The following is a 9,329-nucleotide window of genomic DNA, read 5'->3' on the forward strand; positions in this document are numbered from 1 at the left end:
CGTACCAAATCCTATTGCACTAATTAATTTATAATGAAGACTGTAATTGCTATAGTGATGAAAAACGTATGCATTCTCTAATACTTTCTCCTGAAGCAGAGGTACATAAAATCCAAATTACATTCAGATGAGGGTGTTCACGTGTCCTCTAGTACACGATGATGAAGTTCACAAATGGATGTCTTAGCTTCAGGAATGTGTTAGAATTCATTTATAACTTTCGGTCCTTGGTCTCCCTTCTAAGCCTCATGGTTTCTGCCTTAAGTATGGCACGACATCCTCTAGCTTCTGCCCATCTGTTACTCCCTTTATTTATCTAAATAAGGTTTTATAGGGATGTAGCTTTATTGAATTTCATGTGGTTTCATCAAATACATTTCTTAGCTATTCCTTCCAAGCCCAGTGAGAGGTCCACACCTGCACTCAGTTACCTGCAGACCCAGCAGTATGAGGGCTTGATACATGCGCTAACATGTAGCTGTTTCTGTATGAGGGCTCACACTTAGGCTGACTGTATGCACAGCAGAATGAGGGACTCAACCTCTGTGCACGTGCAAACTTTACAGTATAAGCGTCTCACACTGGGACTTGCTGGGCGTGTGAGTGGCTCACATCTGGACTTGCTTAAACCCAGAATTAACCTGCAAAACTAGCAGTAAGGCGGGTCTACACTTCATGGTCATGGTTTACAACTGACATTTTGACTGGTGCATCAACAGTTTACCTTTCTGGGCAGTTATGACTCACATTCACACTTTGATAGGTCCCCATCATGTTGAGTTTTTACAGGGTACGACCCAGACCATCTCAAAGGCTTGCCCCATGTGTCTGTGTGCTTACTTACTTTACTCTTACTTTCCTAGTTTCTGCTTCTGAGGTTATATCAGCAGAAAATTTCTGCACCAAGTTTTGTCTCCTACTCTTTATTTGGAGAAAGATGAGGGGAAATTGATCTTCATGATGTGGGAACTAACTCTAATCACCGAGATGACCACAGACGCAGGTGTTATGGAAAGTGGGGATGGTGTAACTCTTGGTTTGTGAGTGTAGTCTTCGAGATTTCTACATCTTCTTGGATTATCTGGGAAAGGGGAAAAATGGAATGTTATTTATGCTGTGCCAGGGGCCCTGTAAAGCCCAGGGATCCATGGCAGCTAGAGGACATTGAGCTTCCTGGCTCTTGCTACCGGCTCAAGAAGCCAGAAAGAAGGCAAGGTCAGCATTCACAGAGGCTTACTGTGAAAATCAAAAGCTTTCCCAAAGAGAAGTTTCAACCTTTGATTTTTACATTAGAAAATGAGGTACAGATGATATCATGAGCTAAAATTTTTCTTATCTAAAGGTTGTCATCAAACAGGAGATTTTTAAACCTCTCCCTTGGAATCCAACACTGAGTAGAAGTTAAGACTCTTTAGTGAGCTTCTGTACTTGAGTTACATGGGAGCAAAGATAGGAAGGGTAGAAGAGGAGAGAAATCCTGTTTCACAGAGATTGCTATATTCTCCTTATAAAATGAAAGCTTCCTCATTCAGCTGGAGGTAAATGTTCATGAGGAAGTTGTATAATATCCAACATGGTGGTGCAGCAGAGGGGAGATAGGTCTTTATACCAAAAGCAAATTATTTATTCATCAAAATATCAAACTTCCTGTTAGGAACAGTAAGAACAGGGGTACTTTCATGGGTAAGGTCTATCATTACCTACCTACCTACCTACCTACCTACCTACCTACCTACCTACCTACCTATCTTACCTACATGTCTCCATATATCTTTCTATCTATCTATCATCTATCTATCTATCTATCTATCTATCTATCTATCTATCTATCATCTATCTAATCTATAATTTACTACTTTTACAGGTTTGGAGAGATAACTTAATAATAATAGGCCTTTCTATTCTCCATAAGATCCTAATTTGGTTCTCAGCCATGTTGGGCAGCTGACTACTTCATGAAACTCAAGCCTCAAAAGATCCAGTGCCCTCTTTTGGTCTCCCATGCATATGTGACATATACACAAAGGAACACATACATAAAATAAATTATAAGCTATTTTAAAGTAAAATAACTATTATTGTCAATGTATGTGTATGACATAAGTGAGAATGGAGTCAAGTACAAGTATCCGTGCATGTGTGTGTGTGGGGGGAGTGTGTATGTGTATGTGTGTGTGTGTGTGTGTGAGTATGTGTGTGTATGTGTGTGTCAATGTGTGTGTGTGTGTGTGTGTGTGTGGTGTGGTGTTTGTGTAAGGTCAGAAAACAATTTTCTGGGAGTTTTTTCCTCCATTCATTCAGGCAATTAAACTCAGGTTATTGGGCTTGCAGGCCCCATGGGTCGGAATGTTAAGGGTGTCATATGATTGCTGGAAGAACAAACGCAGAGTAGGTTACAGAGTACAGACACAGGGTCATGCTCTTATGACTGTAATTGAGTATCCTTGAAGAGATACAGGGATTGGGCCCTTGGATGCCTCAGGAAACCCTCCTGAAACTGAGACACAGAGGTGCCCTACAGTGAATGAAAAGAGGAATTTAAAGATGCCTTAGCAGTGCTGAGAAGGAACTCAGAAGAAAGGTTTTGCAACATGTCGCAAAGGTACAGAACAGAGCACATATAACCCGAGGGTACACCTTCACTGCATCAGTAAAGTAATGGGGAGGAGGAGGACAAATCTCAGCATCATTATGGGGTCCTAGAAGATGGGAGATAGGCCCCTGGAAAAGCCAGTGGCTTGTCCTACTGGTAAAGGCTCAGGTCCCGGTGGTATGGGAAATACAGACTTACTCCATTTCATATTAATGACAGGTTACGGCATTCATTCTTTCAGTGTTAGGAAAAGGCTTAGTGCTTAGGAAGAGTCTGGCATTTGGAAGCTGTGTTGTGCTCCAAATCATTCATCAGGCGACTCAAAATTCTTCCGGTTTTGAAAGCTCTCAGGGCATAGAGAGCTGTTCAGCAGTTCCAGCTGCAGTGCAGATTGCTCTGCTGTTCACAGCTCTGACTCATCCAGGAAGATGGTGCTTGAGGTAGCTAGAGAGGATACGGCTGCTGCGGAGAGGCCTAGTAAGACTCAAGTACAAGGATCACTGCAGATCCCTGGCATTCTGGAGCAATGCTAAAAACCTTCTGTGGTACTTACCATTGGAGGTCACTGGAATACTGGGCCCTAAAGTCTGACAGGAGGTCCCCTTCATGGCCAGGTTACTATCAAATCTACAGAGTCATGAGGTTGATATGCACAGTGTCAAGCTATCCTAAACTATAATTGGCTCACTAGATATCATTAGTAAGTGGGGAAGAAAAATAACCCCCAAACAACAACAGAAAACCTCTAAAATTCATGAATGGGCCCACACCTATTTTATTCACCTGTCTAATAACAATACCTCAGCTTTCACTTTTGTTCTTGAGGCCTTTCGGGAGTTTCCTCACAAGTCCAATTCATAATAGAAGAAAGACTTGAATCTGGGATGGGTGTGGGAGAAACAAACCACTACCGCTTTACTGCAATCTCCTTCCCAGAGCCTAAGAGGAAAGGAAATCGGGTGACTCCTCCTGGTAGGCTGTAGAAAGAGGATCACTGGACTGGAGTGAAAAGGCCTGTGTGTGGATGAACAGGTAGGTGACTACACTCATGGAATGGCTTGTCTGCTTGCAAGAGTCCTGAGGGACAAGTTTGAGGAACAACATATGCACGGCCTCATACAATGTGGGTGCCTTTGTGCAATGCTACCAACACTAGAGTGTGTGACAGAGAATAATTGCTCCTACTGGATAAGATGTGGATGTCAGGAAACGTCTGTTCTTGGCACCCAGTGCTTGAGGCAATGAGCCTATAAAGGGGATGGCCAGGGTGATAAACATAGAACCTAGGTGGTAGTACCCAGCACATGCTGACTGGCATTGCATTCAAGTTGGCAATGCCTACTCTTGCAAGTCATGCCTTCCATCATCAAAGTTGGACAGGGGACTCACTCTTGAGAACTAGCCAGTTGTGTGTTTATAAAAGACTCATTTTACTTCACTTGGGACAATCACCATTTGCTTATTCTGCCTCTTGTCTCTACCAGCACCCGAATCTGAAGCCTAGTGGACCCCTCACAAACTCTGCCCTGAGCAGAGAGCCTATGCTAAGGTAAAGAAAATAAAATATGGGTGCACTTGACATGTTTCATTGCTCCAGAGCAGAGAGTAGGGAAGACTGATTAAAGGTTAATGTAAGAGCTATTCCACTATTAGCACCACTGGGAGCTGTTCCAGGAGCACGTAAGTAAGCACCTAGTCAATGTATAAACATCTCAATATTATGCCAGTCCTCCTTAAGTTTCACAGTCACTAAGACCTAGTAAAAGTTTGATCTGTTGCCAAAGGGATCCAAGGCTGTCATCTGTGGATGCCATTGTCTGCTTGTCTCAAAAACTCTCCAGTCAGCTAGTATGTCTGAGCGAGGCAGCTGTGGTACCAAGGACGTCCAAGGGGATGACAAGATGGTGGGTTGGACGGTCTGGCTTGCAGCTGCAGCTCTGTCTTCCTTTCCTTGTAGCATCAGACATGTGGAATCACCACTACAGAGGTGCAGGATGGATGATGTCCGCACAGGGCATTATTTCATTTTTTAATCTTTTTCTTTAATCAAAAGAGAGGGGGCAATGCTCACATGAAGCCAGTAGCAGTTTGATTGGCAGCACATTGGAGTTCCATTGCTATAGATTTAGGAAAAGACAAGGGTGTTAAGGGTGTCTTGGTCCTGGAATGAATCCTTTAAGTGGGAAGTCACCTGTGTTACATTAAAGAAAGAAGAGGGAAGAGCTGGGAAGTATTTATCTTATCTGCTTCAGGTACCAGAGGGGGAAAAGAAGGTACAATGGTAACTATGTATCTGGGATAGGCAGTGACAGCTTGTTTGTAGAAGAGAAACTGGTTTAAGTATATAGTATTATTTTATTAACTAAAGATTAAATGGCGGTTTTTAAAATGGTCGGTATAACCTATGGAAGGTAGATCCAATATGATTTTGTTGACGCTCAAAAGAATTTTTAAATAAATTGAAAATCTTTAGAACAAGTTTTTGGGTTGAAAAAGTCATGAATATTGTTTTAAGTGTTTCTATTAGAGGGAAGGACAAGCATGTAAACAAATTTTAAATAAAGGATCATGAAAACTGAGTTTTGGGTTGAGCCGTGTTGTTCCAAGCTGTCAACAGCAAGATTTCACCCATTATTTTTTGTTGAGTGGGCTCTTCCGGCCCTGGTGGAGAGAGAGGAGCCTGCTCGGTGACCGCCACCACTGCTACCAGCTATTTCTTCCAGCTGTCTGTGTGTCTGTTCCCTTGGTTACATGATGCCATAAGCCAGTGGAGTGCTACTTTCTGTAAACCCTTAAAAGGAGAGTGGGAATAGAAGAGGCACAGGGGCCTAGTGGCACCCACAGACAGGGCCTGGTGGGAGGGTATCTGGGTCTTTGTGAATGCTTGGGAGGGCTGTCTGGTTCCAGACAGGGGTCAGCCAGATAACTCTGACTGAAGAGAGGTATGAAGAAGGCCGGAGGCTAGCTCTTTTGGGCTAATGTCAAAAGTCAACTGGGACCTAGGGGCTACTCATCTTTCTTTTGTTCAAACAAGAGTTGCTGTGTAGATCCATGCAGGCTACCAGCTGTGGTATGTGTCAGCTGGTTATGCCCCACGTTGGGTGCCATATGCCAGGTGGGCTCAGTGTCTGCCTCACTGCTGGGGTTCCAAGGGAGCCATTAGCAAACAGCTCAGGGGTTGCAGAATGCAGTCCATAATGGGGGTCTTCAGTCCGTGTTTTCTGGAGTGGGAAACAGGAATCTGGGACGATTACTGTGTTTCCTCGTCTCCTGTGTACCAGGCACCACTAACATACCACTGGGAACAGGTGTCCCTGGCTCAAGCTTCTCCAAGGGCAGGACATCTACCTGCTAGGCAGGAAGGGGAAGGCAGAGCCAGGGATAGGGCAGAACCTGGTTTGATTCTGAATGAGTGCTGAGACTACAGAGGGGCTGAAAGAAAGAAGACTTTATTCTGAAGACTTAGGTAAGGCTCCGCACCCCCACCCGCCCCCTCCCCACCATGGCAATCCTTGATGAAACGATAGACCTTGCTTGTTCAAACTGGTTTATTTGACGGTGGATGTGAATTAATGGCTTTTACTCAGAGTTAACCTGGGATTAAATACCTTTTGCCAGAAGAAGAAAATCGCAGGAAGAGAAAAGCTCATCAGCTGAATAGTCAGGGCCTATCTAGATACATCGTTAGCATGGAGAACTCTAGTTTTAATGCTCTGTGACGGACTGCCATGGTCCTTAGTGGAGTGTAATGGTCGCATGTTCCAGAGCAGATAGAGTTAGGCAGAGAGCTGGCCCCACTCCCACCATTCTCAATTCTGAGATTCATGGGGCTCACTGAACCTTACTAGATCTTCTGTCCGCTGGTTCTGTCTACTTGCCCTATAGCCACCTCCTACTGATAAGAAATGGTTAAAGTCAGGAACTTGTGATCCACTGGCTACTACCTACTCTGTACTTTTAGGATTAAAAGTATTTTAAAAATACTCTGTATTTTTGGAATCACTGCCTCGATATGTGGAGACATTGGAAAATTTGGAGAAGTGGTGAAATGGAATGAAATGTTTCTGTCTAGGACACAATAGGCAGCCAGTTCACTTGAGAATATGAATGCCTCTTGGTGAGTTCTGGTTTCTCATAATGGTGAAGTCTTACTGTTTGCCTGTTAATGAATTCCATTGGCTAAGAAGATCTAGGATTTCTACTGTAATGGGGATGGCTAGCTCCAGGTCTGTGTTCTGATGCCTCTAATATGATGATAATTGCAAATGAAAAAATGTATCAACACTTGAGGTTGAGGGTCTGTGTCACATTAAGGAGCAAATTAACTGGCCAAGTGTTGGGCAGGTGAGAGAATGTAGAGAAGGATTTGGAGAAGGACACAGAGTAGAAGATGTTGGGTATGGATTATGGCCCAGGATGTGGGACAGCAGTGGGATGTGTGGCTTATGCAACAAACATATTTTCTTGCATTATATCTTTTTAGAGAGTGTGATCAATTGTCTATTTGAATGTTTTCTGTTGCACTTAATTCAATGAAGTATATGTTTGTCTGATTGGTCCAAGGCCTTCACTGTAGCAGACAAGTGCCTTTCCACATGTGTGATCCTTCCATTTTTTAATCTCATTATTCCCATAGCAACCAATTTCCTCATATATACCCTGAAGGTACCTAATCTTGCTGGTGCTATGGACTTTTTCATTGTGTCTTTTGTTCTTTGGCAGCAAGGGACACACTTGATCCTATCTGGGCTTCCAGGAAAATGAATGGACAGACTATGGAGTAACCCTTTGCCAATGAGAACATAAAGTCTGTGGAGGAATAGTTGCTTCTTTTAGAAGAGAATCACATTCTACAAAGGCACCCGGTGGGACTGAGCCCAGATGCTAACTGTGTGACCAGCTGAACCATGCAAAGTTCAATCCCATTCACCCCTATGTTTTCTGTTTGCGAGTTTCCCTCCCCTGTTCCCAGAAGTTATTTCCCAGTACATACTTGTGTGCAAACCCTTAACCTTTGCTTTTGCGGAGCAACTGACAGGCCTAGCCCATAAGACCCTAAAGTATAATAAAGGCTGTCTTCATGTGGGGGCTTAGGGTTGTGCTGTGGAAGGCTGTGAGCAGAAAGTTCTGGAGAACTGAAGTTGTTATGGCTGCATCTTTCTGGTTCAGTCTCAGAGGCTCTGGCTTGCACAGAGTGCTAGTGGGAGGCCAGTAGCCTGGAGTGGGGAACATTTTCTGTATACCTCACAGCAATCATGCCAGCTACAAACACTGCAGTCTACTCATTTTACCAGGGAGGAAACTGATCCAAAGAGGGAAACTCTCCCTCTCTCTCTATCCTCCCCTCTTTCACACACACACACACACACACACACACACACACACACACAGCATTAAAATAGAAGGGATTGGCAGGAAGGAGACAGCAGTGGAGTGTGAATATGGCATAAGAGAAAATGACATGTGACCCATCACATAAATACATATACCCTAATGGGGTATCTTTATAAAGAAACTCACAGTACTTTTAGTACTGGGAGAATGTATGCGTGTCAGTGTCCTCGGGTTTGTGGCAATTCTTCTGTTGAATTCCTGATGTTCTGGGTCGCGGTGAGAGGTTTCCTTTTATCTGCAGTTCTGAATAAATTCTTTCTATGATGTTTCAAAATCTCAGATTCAGTGAATCATCTTCCTAGATTCCTGTACCTTGCTTCCCGCCCCCATTGACAGTTGCTGGTTAGTATGGGTTATGAAGCGAATAGTTTAGAGTAACAAAGATTTATTGTAGGGCAGAGCTGTATATTTCAGACTGTTCAGTAATTGATATTGGCTTTTCAATTAGTTTGAACTTGGTTTTGGCTTTGGTTTTTCTCATGTGGGTATTCTCATGTTTCTTTGTAATTTGTGTATATTCAAGTACAGAAGGGTTTGAATTTCCCTTGGCGTTAATAGTGAGTTTTTCCAGGATATACTTCCTTGTTTGTGATATGCCCAGGGTAGACTAGCGATGCTTAATGGCTTCTTTCTTTGCAGAAGCCCCACCCATGAACTTGCCTATCGCTCCATCTCATTTCTTATATACTTATGTTTTTGGTTGAGTTATTTTTAAAAAGAACTCTCAGAAAAGCATACCAATGAGTTAGATCTTACTAAAGAAGAACGGCGGAGAAGCAGCTTTCTCTTCTGTCTGGGGAAGGGAGACAAAATGACTTCTGTAGGGCTTCTCTCAGGACAAGGGACACTTCCTTTCCATGTCGGTGACTCTCGTTTCCCAAAACATTGCTGTGATGTAGAAATACCAAGCCTCATGCTGTGTGGTATGATGTTGGGGAGTGTCTCTCCCGACTCACTTTCTTTGCTTGGGTCCGAGGTTGATGCAGGCTCTGCCTTGCTAGATCTCGAGGTTTCCCCAGTGCCAGCAAGTTCCTCTATCCCAATGTCAAGTTTGTATGTATACCTGTTGAGTCCTTTTCTTACCAACACTCCTGCTCCTGCCATTGAGCCTGCAAGGCACCTTAGATGAAGTTGTTTCATGTGTTCTACACAAGACCTTGGGTACTTCCAGTTGTTGACATGCCAATTTTCCTTCAAGAGACGGGCCAATTCTGCGTACGTGTGTGAGAAGCAGCTGTGTGGACGCCGTGTCAAGGCACGTATTCAGAGTCAGAATTACCCAACTGTAACGGTATACATTAGAAAAGTAGTGAAGTGTGTTTTAGGCACCTTGCCACGCAAC

Source organism: Micromys minutus (assembly GCF_963924665.1).
Source record: "Micromys minutus genome assembly, chromosome: 8".
Taxonomy (NCBI): Eukaryota; Metazoa; Chordata; class Mammalia; order Rodentia; family Muridae; genus Micromys; species Micromys minutus.